Source organism: Megascapheus bottae, chromosome 26, assembly GCF_031878675.1.
Source record: "Megascapheus bottae isolate mThoBot1 chromosome 26, mThoBot2.hap1, whole genome shotgun sequence".
Classification (NCBI taxonomy): Eukaryota; Metazoa; Chordata; class Mammalia; order Rodentia; family Geomyidae; genus Megascapheus; species Megascapheus bottae.
Genome location: NC_143534.1, coordinates 20,274,794 through 20,291,352, shown reverse-complemented (window position 1 = coordinate 20,291,352; position 16,559 = coordinate 20,274,794).

The following is a 16,559-nucleotide window of genomic DNA, read 5'->3' as shown; positions in this document are numbered from 1 at the left end:
GAGTCAGACTGTTCCCTAGCTGATAACATTCATGATAAATGAGAGAAACGTGGTACCAAGCTAAGGCTCGGACACAAAAACAAATGAGGGAAGGGCTGGCTCGTTGCTCTTGACCTGGGAAATATTGAGGAGGTCTGTTCTCAAGATCTACATTAAATTGACCTTAAGACAATAAAAATATACTTCAAAATATGAGGCTGCTGTTGTTTCATTGATCACAAGAAGACAGGCTTTGTTTTGAATGTCTAACCTAGGCTACCCCACGGTGATAGTACAGATTTGTTCACACCACTTATTTCGTGTCTTCCCTTAGTACATACAGAAATGGAAGGGTCCAATACTGGAAAATAATAACAAAGTCCTCCCCTGCCCCCTCACCCACCCCTGTCCCCCCAAACTAGAATAAAAGCTGACACTAAAACAGATTGCTGCAACAACAAGAAAAAAAATCATTAAGCCAGACATATTTGAAATATGGGGACTCTCTGTGGAACTACAATGAACACGATTAGACAAAAGCATTTAGTGTCTGTACTGGAAAATCAAAGCTCTGGTTTATGAGGAGCCTTTGAACATAGTTAAAGTAATAGGTTCATTATTCTGGCTAATACCCACTTTTAACTAGGAAACAATGTGAAAATGTTAGGATTCTTTGGAGCTAAGTATGAACAAATATTGAGTTTCCATGCAATTTTTAGGAACTTGTTTTATTTTTCCTCCTTAAAAACTTCAGTGATTTCTTACATGTGGTAAATCTTCAATGTATTCCCACAGAAGCAAATGAATATTTCATAGTAACGTCAAATATTTTCCTTTATAAGAAGAGTGTTATGACTCAGAACATCACATTAGCTGGTGATACACGCATGAAGTGGCATTCACCACAGATTCAGATTGGAGCCAGATTATGGAACTTCTGTTGTTGTTGTTAGTCATTAGACTTGAACCCAGGGCCTGGGCACTCAAGAGCTTTCTTGTTCAAAGCCAGCTCTATCACTTTGAGTCATGGCCTCATTGCCAGGCTTTTTGGTGGCTAATTGGAGCTGAGTCTCATACACTTTCTTACCTGGGCTGTTTTTGGAGCATGGTCCTTACACCTCAACCTCCTGTGTAACTAGGATTACAGATGTGAGGAAGCTGAGATTTGAAGATTGGAGCTCCTAGAGAACCTGGGAAGAAACACACACACACACACACACACACACACACACACACACACACACACACACACACACGCAGTTCTATGACTAAATAGCACAATGCTGGGTTGGAGGTATGGCTCAAATGGTAAAATACCAAGCAAGGAAGCCAAGTCAGTGACTTGAACTGAAGAGTCTTCAGTTTAACAACCAAGACTGGCAAAAATGAAACTATAAAAAGGAGAGAGGAGAAGTCCACTTTCTAGGTATTCGTTACAGTATATACATTTTTCAAGATTTCTTTTTAGTTAGGAATTTCAGAGGTTTCAGTCCATGGCTTCTTAACCTATTGCTTTTGTGATTACGCTGAGAAGTGTACAACAGGCAGCTGAAGAACAAAAATAATAGAGTCTCGGTTCCTCTTATCTCCTTCAAGAACATATAAAGCATACCAATTTTCTCCCATAAGTCTCCACCTCCTTCTCCTACTAGTGCCACAGCTGTTGAGCAAGTCTGTAGAAATATACTTTGTGATACACTCCAGACTCAAACTAGAGTATTTAGTTTTATTTATTAATTATTTTATTGTTTTGTTGTTGTTGGTGGTGGTGGTCATGGGGCTTGAACTCTGTGCCTGGGTGCTGTCCCTGAGCTCTTCAGCTCAAGGCTACCACCTTACCCATTTGAGCCACAGCTCCACTTCCTGTTTTCTGGTGATTAATTGGAGACAAGAGTCACACAAAGACTCCTGTGTTACAAACCTGATCTCCAGTGATGTCACTGTTAGGGGATAGGACCTAGTGGAAGCGAGTTAGCTCCCTGGAGATGTGCCCTTGAAGGAAATGTGAAAATACCATCTCTCCTTGTTCTCTCTTTGTTTCCTGGTTTCCATAAGAGGAACATTTTCTCCACTTCATGGCCCCTCCAAGATATGCTGTCTTTCCACAAGCCCAACCAACCATGAACTAACACATCTCTAAAACTGCAGCCTGAACAAATCTTTCCTCCAAAAGTTGTTTATTCCAGGGATTTTTGTCACACAATTCAAAGGTGGCAAATACAAATAAAATCCAAGCTTTAGGAAGTTGGAAGAGCCGGCCACCAGAGGCTAATACTTGTATTCTCTGTATTCCTAGCTACTCAAGAGGCCAAGAGCTGAAGATAGTAGTTTGAAGCCAGCCCAGGCAGGAAAGTCTGAAATTTTATTTTGAATTAACTATGAAAAAGCCAAAAGTGGAGATGTACTTCCAGTGGTAGAGAATTAGCCTTGAGCAAAGGAAGCTTAGGAACAGTGCTCAGGTCCTGAGGTCAAGCTCCAGAACTGGCACAAAAGAAAAAAGAAAGAAAGAAAGAAAGAAAGAAAGAAAGAAAGAAAGAAAGAAAGAAAGAAAGAAAGAAAGAAAAGAGAAGAAAAAAGAAATCAAAAGTGACTTTGATGTAAGACATTATGGATTTCTCGCTTTTATTGACTTTGCTGGGCTCACTCTTAAAGAGCAAAACCCACTTTGGATCCACATGGGTTCCTTTACTTGGTGGTTCTAAGTTTGGCTCATTCTGTAGCTCTCACCCCCCACCTCTCTCTGCTAGTCCTGGGGCTTGAACTAATAGGCTGAGCACTGTCCTTGAGCTTTCTCAAGGCTTGCATTCTACCCTTGAGCCACAGCACGACTTCTGGCTTTTTCTGGTGTATGTGGTACCAAGGAATTGAACCCAGGGCTTTGTACATGCTAGGTAAACACTCCACCACTAAGCCATACTCCCAGCCCTGTAGTTGACTCTTATGGGCCTGTTTGCTGTCTGTTCTCAGCCTCAATTTAAAAAATGTCCCAGGATTCAGTTGCTCTGCTTTTCCATCTTACTGCTTCAGCCTTCTGTAGGCTGGGGAATGAAGGTTGCATTAAAATTGGTCCTTTAGCATCTATATTCTTCTTCTTTCCTCCAGTAGGTCTAAATGTGGGAATTGTGATTTCAGCTCCCCTTATTTTGAAAATTTCTCTGACTTGTCTCAATGACAAGTCAGAGATGGGTATTTATAAAATAAAATGTCTGGACAGATGATTTGTGAAGTCCTTGATGGTCTCTGATTACTGCATATTTTCTGAAATGCCTCTACTTGTTATGTGTCCTCTGAAGGATAAAGACCTGTGGGGAGGTTGTTCTTGTAGGAATTTTGACACAGGGGATAATGGCTGTCACTCTCCTGACAAATCCTAGGGCCTAGGCAATTTAGAAAATACTAGTACAAACTCCACTGGCTTATGGTTCTATGTAAGCTATAAAATGCATACTCAACACTTGATACTTTTCATTAAGATTAAAGAACTCTAGAGTACAAGTGACAGCATATGGTGATATGTAATTATAGTCACAACACTGTGCCTTTATGTCTCCAAAAGAATTTCATCTACTTGTGGCTTTCATTCGACATCCAAGCAACAAAGCTCCCTGATTACATTTAATAAGAAAATTTAATAACCTTCTCATTGGGCAGTTTTGCCCCAGCCATAGATTAGCCTTTAATAAATAAAGCCTTAGGTGCCACACAGCTTCCAGAATTTCTTCATTGTGACGAATGCATCATTCTGTATGTACTTGAGGGCACTGAATGGTGGGAGGGGGGATTCCACTGTGGTTGGAACAACCCTGAGAAGCCAGCATTAGACAGGATCCATGGTTCCAAGATGCTAGGAACGGCATTGTGACATTCTTCCACTGAGTTACATGTAGAAGGAAACAATTTCCCCAAGCATTCCCTCCATCCCCAAGCATTTAAACATTACACCACCTCTCACACACACAGACACACAGACAGTAGATACACAGACACACAGAACAGTTCCTCAAGATTTCCTTATATTCTAGTACTTGAGGGGTTATGAGGGAGGTTGAGTGCCCCGTTGGGCAGATATCACCAATGAAGAGGGCTGGGTAGGAGTTAAAGTGATCTGGGAAACAAAGTTCCCTGTGTTGCACATAAAACAAAGGAGTTGTGAATGCCCCAGCCCTGAGAATCTTCTCTAGAACCACTGGGTATGGAAACCCAGCTAGGATTGTCTGAAGTTACTAAATAGAGCAGAGCTCTCAGGGACTTAGTTAACACTTCCTTTTCCCTGGGCCCCAGGCCTGTGTGAGTAGTGGCTACCCAGAACATTACCACGTGCTTAGCAACTCATTCATGAGCTCCACTGGAACAAGAGGTGTGCAAAATGGACTGCAGTCTACTTGCGAAGTCACACCAAGGCGCTTTTTCCTCCAGCTCCTGCCAAATGTTCCCAGCCATCCTGCTGTGTATTAAACCATCCTCCCTTTGGGCAGACAGCATTCACCAGTTACCAGAGTGATTTTGTCCCAGTGTTTGACTGCAAGGCGAATAATGAAGCCCGACGGGCGGTCCGCACAGACTCGCAACAGTGATTACATAGCCAATACCGCTCTGTCTTTAGGCAGTCTCTCGGTGGGCATAAACTCAGTGGGAGCTTACTCCACACTTTAAAGTTCAAGAAACACAACCTCAGAAGATGAGGGGGAAAATAATCGGCTGCCCAAGAGGCATGCTTCGATGTGTCAGGCTGAGGGTGCAATTTTATTTCAAATTTCAGCAGCAATAGAGACACCAACAGAGGTACCAACAGAAATGTTTTAACATTTGGTACTTGCTAATGGTGCAGGCTTGCAATGTGGTATGCCTACAGCAATGGGGATAGTAAATAAACAAATTGATACACACACACACACACACACACACACACACACACACACACACACACACCAGAATGACTACATCTTTACAGATTAGCTGCTTAAGTGGTCAAGGGCACTTAAGTCTTAATTATTAGCCCTGGAAGTTAATAAGCTCTCCCTTGGGAGCAATGACTGAAGGCGATAAAGGAAGTTGTTCAGTAGCTAATGAAATGGTTCATGCTATTTTACCGTGTCATGTTCTAGATTTCACATGCAGACAATGAAGCTTTAGTTCCTTTTCTTCATTTATTTGATTCTTACTTTTTTTCTTTTTTTTTCCGTGTGCATGCTGGTCTTAAGACTTGAACTCAGGGCCTGGGTTCTGTCCCTGAACTTTCTTGCTCAAGGTTAGTGCTCTACCACTTGAGCCCCAGCTTTATTTCTGGGTTTTTTGGGGGGGTTGTTAATTGGAGATAAAAGTCTCATAGACTTTTCTGCCCAGGATGGCTTTGAACCATGATTCTCAGATCTCAGCCTCCTTAGTAGTTAGGATTATAGGCATGAACTACCAAGGAACTCCATTTCCAATTAACCAACAAAAACAAGATTGGAGGAATGGCTCAAGGCATGGTGGAATGCTAGCTGTTACCAAAAGAGAACATGGCTTGAATCAAACCCTAGTATGAACATATCTATCCATCTATCCACCTATTATCTAGATTTATCCTATAAAACCAAAAAAATTAATTCATATAACTTTTATGGAAGATCTAGAACTTTTTGTTATTATTCCTGTACTGGGAGGAAACCTAGGTCATTATACTTATGTTAGATAAATGCCTTACCATTGAGCTGTTCCCCCAGACTCAGATTCAATTGCTTAAAAATCTAGCTATTGTAGTACTATAACCCTCAAAGCAAATATATTCTTTATTGGATTATTAGTGCCTTGACTGAATCCATACTGATTTTTGCCTTATTACTTCAGTTAACATGGAAGTTCACAAAAGAGGTGGTAGACCCTGGGTCTTTGGTCTCCAGCGCCTTTTTTGGTAACAAACTAAGAAGTCAGAAGGTTTCAGTCAGTGCCTCTGGCTTCTTCACTCAGTGTTTCAAAGGATTAAGAAGCTTCCTTAGGGGCCGAATTGCCAGCCAAGCAGAGTTTAAATTACAAACATTTTAAATTGAAGTTTATGGAGGAAAATTCACATGAGACAGAACAAGGAAAAATGGAGGCCATTCTCTTGATAATCATTATAAAACATGTTTTCAGCACTTTCCCTCGGTATACTTTAATACAATAACAAAATAATAACAGCCTAGGGTATGAAGTGGGATGATGTGTGCTTGCATGCAGCCTGATATTAGTAGGTTGAGCCACGTGGGGCTTGCGAATCATATTAAGTTGCCTCCTCTTGTGTACTCATTTTGCCTATGTAGCGACCATTGACTTGCACGTGTTATGAAATGTACACGTGAGAGAATTTCCCTTCTTCCTCTCCCCCTTCTCTATTCTTGATTTCCTCTTCCCTATTCCCCTCCTCCCCTCTCTTTTTGTTTTCTTCCCTCTTCTCTCTTCCCATTTCTCTACTTTCCTCTTTCCTTTCTTTTTTCTCCTCTCCTGTGTCCCTTCTCTTTATTCCTCTATTCTCTCTTTTTCTCCCCTTCTCTTTCCTCTGTTTTTCCCCTTCTACCCTTCTTACTTCCCTTCCCCTTTCTCTCTTCTTTCTCTCCCATTTGTCCTTCTTCTCTTCTCTCTTCTTCTCTCCTCTCTTTTTCTCCCCTCCTCTCTCCCGTCCTCCATTCCTTTTCCCTTCTCCTTCTTTTTTTCCTCTTCCCCCTCCCATCCCTTCTCCTCCTCCCCTCTGCTCCCTTGTTCTCACTAAATCCACAGTAAACCACTTGGGGAGGAGTAGAGCTAAGTAATCCCATCAGGTTTCTGGTAACTTCAGTCCTCACAACGATTTATAAAGGAGTATGTTTTTCTAGCAACTGGAGCTTGAGTGTTGGTTCAATTTGATTCTAACTCAGTAATTTCTCAAATACTAGAAATCTTACAGGAGAAAAAAAGCCCCATTTCATCTACTTGCTTTATCAAGATATTCCTGACTCAGTGGAGAAGAGAGTAAGGATTCTTTGAATTCTTTTTTTCTCTCTCTCCAAAAATTTCTGTACTGAGATTCAGTAGTTATATATATTTCCCAGTACTGTGGTATAATTATACTTAGCTAAAGTCACAATCACTTTTTTTTACTTTCATAATTCTAATCTACAAAACAGAAATGTTGAACTATATACAAATCTTTAGTCTTACACAGGAAAAAGGTTTTCACTCTTTGAATATTGTCAATAAAACCATTTCTTTCAGATGGGATGTTATGGTCGTTTCTTCCCTTTTGCTGGGGTATCAGTTGTTCTCTCTCCTTCTCTTCATCCCACCACCACCCTTGCATTGTTCATTTCTGTGTCTAGTGCTGCTCTTTGTTACCTGCTTTCCACTGATTACATGTCCTCCTTCCATCTTTCCTCAGGTGTGTTCGTGTATGCGCCCTAAAAATACAGAGTCATCTAGTAACGATAAGACAGATTAAAGAGGAGTCCTTTGTTTCCTTATCTCTGGGATTCTTTACATTATATTATATTATCTGTATATTATTTTAAGAAGAGGTACTTGTTGGGTTTTACACGTTGGTGCTTTTCTTCTTTTGGTTTCATTGCCTATGGCATCTTAAGTCCTGCTTACTTTATCTTGTCATGTTTTAGATCTAACATCCACATATTCGAGAGACCATGCACCGTGCTTCTTTTTGGTCTTGGATTTTCTTACTCAGCATGATTTGCTCTAGTTCCATCCATTTTCCAGCAAATGTCATTATTTTATCTTTTCTGGTGACTATGTAAAATGCCATTGTATATGCGTACCACATTTTTTGGATCCATTCATCTATAGTAGGGCATCTGGGCTTTTTCCATCTCTTGGCTGTTGTGAACAGTGCAGCAATGAACATGGTTGTGCAGGTGTCCTTATCATACCAATGGTGCTCGAGGTAGTGGTGTGGCTGGGTCATAGGGAAGGTCTATGTTTAGTTTTCTGAGGAGCCTTCAGACTGCTTCTTTGAATTCTTTTGCATGCAGAACTTTTTTTTCAAAGCAGTTTCCAAAGTTTGGATTTTTTTTTTCTGATAGGAAACTTATTGTAAACGACTCATTCAAACATGACACAACTCAGTTGTGTCCCCGATGAAATGAAGGGGTATGAGATGCTCCTTATCTTTATCTGTCTGGGGTGGGGTCTGGAGCTGTGGACATGCTCCCAGCCTGGAGCCCCTCCATGGAGGAAAGGGGACAGTGGTTTTTGGGCGCAGTGAATTATTTCCAAGATGTGGGTTAGGAACCAAGCAGCTAATTTTAAGATTGTGAAAGGAAAATGGAAACAAAAGAAGCATTTGATAGAGAGCTTTAAGTTTTGAGATTCAAAGAGCCCTGTGAAAATCTGTGGGACTCAGAGTGAGGCCTGGGCCCCGCGAAGCTGTGCGTATCCTTGGCCTCTCTCCACTTGGAGAGTGGCCGTCCAGCTGTCCAGCCTTCACTTGGTGACAAGGCCACTCAGCATCTTTAGGAGCTGCATCCATTTCCCTGCATCCTGGTCCTTTCCGAGGGAGGCCTGGAGCCAGTTTCCAGGGGCACTTCCTCTTCAGCTTGCTTCTATTTTAAAGCCTGGAGACAATTAAAGACCAACGTCTGGTGCCAGTATTTTTCTTCCCCCCTCCACAGTTCATACTATTCTTAGAAGCAGTTGAGCTGGTGCTGGTGGAGTCTGAAGGCTCTGGAAACTTTTCCTTCCTTCGTGTGGCCACAATGCATTTTTTTTTCTGTTGGGGCTTGGTGGGGATTTTGTTGGGCTCAGCGGTGCAGAGTGGCTGGCGTAGTTTGGGTTGTCTCGTTTCTGGGAGACCCTTGAGGCCTTAGGGAATCCATCAGGAGGCCAAGGGCTAGGCTGGGCTTTTAGAGGAGTATCTTTTTTTTCCATATATTTTTTGTTGTAATGAATAGAAAGGTTACATTATAGTCACCAGATAGAAGGGGCATTACTTCACAAACACTGATACCCTTTCTTATGTCATGGTCCCCATTTCCCTCCCCCACCCCTGTCCCTCATCTTGATTCCCCCCTTCCCTATCCAATTTCAAATAACCAATTAAGCATATATAAAATATATCAGATAACAAGGTGAAATATTGTAACAATACGAGATAAAGAAGGGACAGCAAAAGAGATGAGAGATAACATGGTACATTAAGGACAACAATCACTCATTATATGGCATTTGTTCCTATATCCTGGAGCTCCTTTCATTTAGCGTCATACTATACGGCCTTATGTATCTAGATTTTGTCCTACTGTAAAACTGTGCCAGGAGAGTCCAAGGTTTCTACTGATTATGGCAAATGAGAGAAACCATTGAGCCTATGCTCCTTTGAGTCTGGCTTACTTCACTTACTATGATTTTTTCTAAGTCTCTCCATTTCCTTACAAATGGGGCAATATTGTTCTTTCTGAGAGCAGCATAGAATTCCATTGTGTATAAATACCACATCTTGTTGATTCACTCATCAACTGAGGGGCATCTGAGTTGGTTCCATATCTTTGCTATGGTAAATAGTGCTGCAATGAACATTGTTGGGCTGGTGGATTTAGTATGTCCTTGTTTCTGGACTGTTGGGTAAATGCCAAGTAGTGGAATTGCTGGGTCATAGGGGAGCTCTATGTTTTTAGTCTTTTGAGAAACTGCCATACTGCTTTCCATAGTGGCTGAACGAGTTTGCATTCCCACCAACGGTGTAGCAGTGATCCCTCCTGGTCACATCCCCTCCAGCATCTGTTGTTATTAGTTTTCTTGATCCTGGCCATTCTAACTGGACTGAGGTGGAATCTCAGAGTTGTTTTGATTTGCATTTCTTTTATGACCAGAGATGTCGAGCATTTCTTCATGTGTCTATAGGCCATTTTTGTTTCTTCTTCAGAGAAGACTCTCTTTAAGTCTTTGGCCCATTTTTTAATGGGATGGTTGTTACTTTGGAGATTAGTTTTGGAGTGATTCAATTTTTTGAGTTGTTGATATATTTTAGATATGAGGCCTTTGTCTGTTGTATGGTTGGTGAAGATCTTCTCCCATTCTGTAGGCTTCCTATTTAATTTACTAGCTATGTCCTTTGCCCTACAGAAGCTCTGCAGTCTAATGCAGTCCCACTTATCCAGCCTTTTTCTGATTTGTTGTGTTTCTTGTTCCTTATTGAGAAAGTTTCAACCTGTGCCAAGGAGGCCTAGTGTATCTCCTATTCCTTCTCGTAAAGTTTTCAGTGTGTTGGCTTTTACCTCGAGGTCTTTGATCCATTTGGAGTTAATTCTAGTGCAGGGTGACAAAGAAGGATCCAACTTTAGTTTTCTGCAGGTGCTTAACCAGTTCTGCCAGCACCACTGTTGAAGAGGCTGTCTTTCTTCCATTCTATTTTTTTGGTTCCCTTGTCAAAGATTAGGTGGCCATAGGTTTAATATCTGGATCCTCAGTTCTATTCCATTGGTCTTCAGGCCTGTTCTTGTGCCAGTACCAAGCTGTTTTGATTATTATAGCTCTGTAATAGAGTCTAAAGTTTGGTATTGAAATTCCTCCGGCGCTGTTCTTTCTGCTAAGAAGTGTTTTTGCTACATGGGGTCTCTTATCATCCATATGAAATTTTGGATGGCCTCTTCTATTTCTTTAAAGAATGACATTGGGATATTGATGGGTATTGCGTTGAATTTGTAGATAGCCCTTGGCAAGATTGTCATTTTCACAATGTTGATTCTTCCAATCCAGGAGCATGGGAGGTTTTTCCATTTCCTCAGTTCTGCTTTAATTTCCTTTTTCAGGGTTTTAAAGTTTTCATCAAAAAGGTCCTTTACATTCTTAGTTGAGTTAATTCCTAGCTATTTTATTTTCTTTGAGGCTATTGCAAAAGGAGTTGCTTTCCTGATTGTTGCCTTGTTCTAGAGGAGTATCTTTTTTAATGAGTATCTCCCCAATAACAGATTGTTCCACTACCCTGGAACTTGAAGGGAAGTTCAAGGATGACAATGGAATAATCAAAGTATGGATCATATATTTAAAATTATTTCTTTTTAATTGGGTATGAAGTTCAGGTTGCCTTTTGGCAAGTGGGTTGTTTTTAATCTAGTCATCTGGTATTTTTAAAAAATATTCATTCGATTGTTGTCCTTAATGTAGTATGTTGTCTCTCATCTCCTTTGCTGTCCCTTGGGTATCTCATATTGTTACAGTATCTCACTTTGTTATCTGATATATTGAATTTATTTGTATTTGGTTATTTGAAATTTGATAGGGAAGGGGGGAAAACCAAGACGGGTGGGGGGGTGGGGGGGACGGTGATGGGTACCAAGACATGTGAAAGAGTATCAATATATGTGAATTAATGCACCTTCTATCTGGCAAATATCATGTAACCCTTTTATTAATTACAATAAAAAATTAAAAAAAAATTCATTCAGTTAGACTCTTTGTGACCCATAGATGGTATAGATTTTTGTCTTCAAGAAGAAAAAATCACACAGACACACACACACACACACACACACACACACACACACACACACACAGCTTTCTATTATAAAAATAACCAGGAGGGCCGGGAATTTGGCCTAGTGGTTAAAGTGCTTGCCTAGCATGCATGAAGACCTGGGTTCGATTCCTCGGTACCACATACATAGAAAAAAGCCAGAAGTGGTGCTGAGGCTCAAGTTGTAGAGCTCTAGCCTTGAGAAAGTCCAAGGACAGTGCTCAGGCCCTGAGCTCAAGCCCAGGACTGGCAAAAAACAAAAAAAACAAACAAACAAAAAAAACAAAAACAAAAACAAAAAAAAACCAGGAAAGTATATATTGCAAACTGGGAATAGCAAAATGGGAATAGTCTGGACAGATTCAGTGTGCAGTAGTGTTTGCTTTGGTATATATTTGAAATATTGTATAATAATAACTAAAATTCTAAGGGCCATACAATAATCATCCATATTATGGAATAGTTTCAATTAACTAGAAATATGAATGGGGGGAGCAAGAGATGTTTAATGAACATTTATAGTCTCTGTTGCAGAGTCAGAGAGTCAGAGAATCAGACAGACTGAAAATTCCTGTGTCCAGCAGAGGACAATAGAAAAAGAACCTCAGAAGAAACGGAAAGGAAACAGAAGGAAGGAAAGCATAAAGATAAGCCTAGCAATACATGGGCTAAAAATCAAAGTAGTCATTCTGAACATCAACCAGACTAAAAGCTGTTTCCTTAAAACCAGTGCTTAGCTGTTCTCTGGAGCTAACAGGAGGAACTTGTGGAAGACAAACAGGATACATTTTTCTGATGGTAATCTCAGAACCAGTGAAGAGAACTTCAGTGAACAAGTTCTTTTTAATTCATTTGGGAGCACAGAAACAATGTTCTAAAATTGGTTAGTTACAAAAATTGATGGTATTAAAAAGCTTGCATATGCCTAATAAACAACAAAGGAGAGAATTGAATTAATATTCTACAACCTTCTACAGGCTAGTTTCCCCTCCTAACACAAAACAAAACCAAAAAAGCAGACCAAACATAGTCGATTGCACAGAATCCTAAAGAAAAGATAAGCTAATCTAGGGACCAGAAGTTTGGCCTAGTGGTACAGTGCTTGCCTAACATGAACCAAGTCTGGGTTCAATTTCTCAGTACCACATACACAGAAAAAGCCGAAATTGGCGCTGTGGCTCAAGTAGTAGAGCCCTAGCCTTGAACAAAATGTGCAAGGACAGTGTCTAGGCCCTGAGTTCAAGCCCTAGGACTGGCAAAAAAAAAAAAAGAAAGATAAGCTATTCTATATCAAAGGATAGAATAAAGGTCAGTTGGACAAATAATCTTACATGTTCAACCTTGGCATTAGAACAGCATAGATAAAACAAAACAAGATAAATTTCTCAGTCACTATCAATTACAACGTGAGTACTGGAATCTTCTATAAAATCAATGAATCAAGCCAATGAGAAAAACTTTTTTTTTTTTTTTTTTTTTGCCTGTCTTTGACCTTGAACTCTGGGCCTGGGCACTGTCCCTGAGCTCTTCGGCTCAAAGCTAGTGCTCTACCACTTGAACCACAGTACCACTTCTTGGCTACTTTTTCCATGTGTGTGGTACTGAGGAATTGAACCCAGGGCTTTGTGTATGCTAGGCATACCCTCTACCACTAAGCCACATTCCCAGTCCTGAAAATATTTTAAAAGTATTTTTTAATGAAAAGGTGTTTATCCCAATGTTGGGGGGTGGTTTACACAAGGAAATCTTTTAATGTAATGCACCACACTTATACTGCTAAAGATTTAATAGTGTTTGTATGCTTTGCTTCCAGCTTTCTGACTATGCAGGAGAAGAAAACATGTACAATGTCCTGTCTATTTCTGGTATCAGGAGTTGAACAATAAAAATGAGATTGCTTCAATACACACCAAAATATTTTATTTTTTTAAAAAAATATGTTTATTTTTTTTCTAGTACTGCAGCTTGAACTTAGGGCCTCACACTTGCTCCATTGATAGTCTACTAATTGAACCACGCCTCCATGCCTGCTTTTTGTTGATTGACTGGTGATGAATCTCAATGGCTTTTCTGTTGGTCTCAGCCTCCTGAGTAGGTAGGACTGTAGGCAGGATCCACCATGAGCCACCAGCACCCAACTAATATTTTATTTCTTGAAAAAGATAATCAAAATGAAGATTAGTTAAGGATACTGTTTCTTACATTCAGTAGGTGAGTGCATTGGTGGTTGCCTTTTTTTGTTTTTTTGGTCACTGATGGGGCTTGAACTCGGGGGCCTGGGTGCTATCCCTGAACTGTTGGCTTAAGACTAGTTAGTAATTGTCTACCACTTTCAGTCATGCTCTCTCTCTGGTTTTCTGGTGGTTAGTTGTAAATATAAGTCTCATGGGCTTTTAACTGTGATCTTCCTCAGTAACTTAGATTACAAATGTAAGCCGCCAGTGCCTGGCCCCATTTTATTTTATTTATTTATTTTTTTGCCAGTTCTGGGGCTTGAATTCAGGGCCTGGACACTGTCTTTGATCTTTCTCAAGACTACCACCTGAGTCACAGCACCCTTTCCGGCTTTATCTGTGTATGTGGTAGCCAGGAATCAAACCCAGGTCTTCTTATATATTACCCACATCCCTGGACCCTCATTTTTTAAAATCTTCTTTTTGAATCATTGAAACATGGCACAACTAAGGGGGGGAAGGAAAAGCAGATAAATTCCAATATTTAGATGAATAAACTATAACCACTAGTATTCTATTCATGTTTTCTATGTGTTGTTATTTATACACTAGAAAAGTTTTGGTTTTATAGTTGGCTTTATACGGTGGAGTTAGTGGATGAGATGTTTTCTTGGCTGTTTTCCATGAAATAGCTGATAACTTTGGAGGTTGGCAATTTATCCATTTATTTCTTTGGTGCTGAGAATTGAACCTAGGGCCTCACCTAAGCCAAGCACACAGCACCACTGGACTAGTATCCACTGATGTGGATGAGGTTCTGGAGGAGAATCTTCTCTCTTAGGACTTAACGAGATTAATACATGATGTAGCACCCATATTTTGCTTTTTTTTGGTGGATCGTGTGAGCTTTGTTCACCAAAGGCTCAAAACAGAGACTACTCTCTTCAAGCCAGCTGCTTGCAATGCGTGGCAGAAGGCATGCAGCCCTTAGCCATATCTGTCACCCCGTCAACAGTCTCAGGCAACTCAGTTCCTCTCCTAATTCACACGTGGCTCTAGGAAGCATACACAGGTTTGATTAGTTCCAGACATAGTTCTTGGGTATAATGCAATCTAAAGACACAGCTAGCTGTGGGAAATGTGAGTGAGCTCTACACACACCCTGAGCTCAGGCCTCAGGATGTTGATGTGTGAACCACCACCTCGCCCCCCCAACCGTGAGAAACCAGCTGTCTCATCTACACCATTCTCCATATGCTCCCCAGTATAGTTTGGGGTTGATGGTGTTGTTATGTCGTAATTTGGATCCTAGTTTTCCCATGAAGATTCCTCAGATTTCCCATCATGCTCTTACCGTTCTCATGACCCAGCCCTTGAAACACCTTGTACAGTCTACAAATATGTAGGATTGGGCAACTGACCTTGGGCTGTTCCCTGGGCCATCCCCTTAGCTATATGACCTCCATCCAATTTGTGCCTGAAATTCCAATATGGCACACGGCAGTCCTAGGAGAGATGAATGGAGGGGCAGCAGACAGCTTGATTTCCTTTCTGCTCATTCTTTTGTCTTCTCACGATCAAGTCCACGGTTTCTAATATCGTGTCTGCCCCTACAATGCTGATTCTGATATATGGCTACTTGAGGACTATGAAAATAGCTAGCTCATGTGTATGTGTCATTTTTCAAAGTAATATTGCATGCTTTTCAAGAATTATACCTTTGGCATCTCTCATTGTTCTCAAGACAGTATAAGTCTCAGTGGACACCATTTTTGTTACTTATCTGTGTCTTGTTTGTCTTTATGAAACCCAGATGACTTGACAATATAAGGTATAAAACTGCCAGTTTCTACCCTTTCTGGATTGGTATAATGTTAGACAAGGTGAGTATGCCATCAAGAATGGATGCGCCCTGGGGACTCATGCCTGTAATCTAGCTGCACACCAAGCAGAGACCTGAAGGACTGTGGTTTGAAGCCAGTCCAGGCAGAAAAGTTTGCTAGACTCTATCTCCAATTAAGCCAAAAACTAGGCTGGAGATATGGCTCAAGTCACAGAATGCCAGCCGTGAGTGAGCAAGCTGAGCTTGAGTTCAAGGCAGTAAGAAAGGTGGTAGATGGGAACTCAAGCTATCATCTACCATAACTCCACGCTGCATTTCAAGAGTTTGTCTGGAGTTAATTGTATTCAGAATAATTAATTTTCTTTTCTTTGTTTTCGACAGGTGTGGGGCTTGAACTCAGAGCCTGAGACCTGTCCTTGGACTTTATCAAGGCTAGAGCTCTACCACCTGAGCCACAGCACCACTTTCAGCTTTTTTCTGTGGTACTGAAGAATCGAACCTCGGTCTTTATGCATGCTAGGCAAGCACTCTACCACTAGGCCAAACTCTTGGCCAGAATAATTAATTTTCTTTTTTTTTTTTTTGCCAGTCCTGGGCTTGAGCTCAGGGCCTGAGCCCTATCCTTGGGTTTTCTCAAGGCTTGAGCTCTACCACTTGAGCCTCAGCACCACTCCTGGTCTTTTCTATGTATGTGGTACCGAGGAATTGAACCTGCGTCTTCATGCATGCTAGGCAAGCACTTTAACCACTAGGCCAACCTCCCGGCCCAAGAATAATTAATTTTCTATAGGAGCTTTCAGTTAGAATAAAGTATTCCTTAGATGCTCTAGCCTGATGATAAAGTAATAACAATATGTCATCACCATATTCTATCTATCTATCTATCTATCTATCTATCTATCATGATTTTGATGATGGTACTGGGGATTGAAGCCACACCTCCAGGCTGGCATTTTGCTGGTTAATTAGAGATGGTACCTCACAGGCTTTTCTGCCTGAGCTGGCTTTGAACTATAATCTTTCAGATCTAAACCTCTTGAGTAGCTGGGATTACAAATATGAACCACCCGTGACTGGCTCATTAGGTATGTTTATGAGACCCCTATTC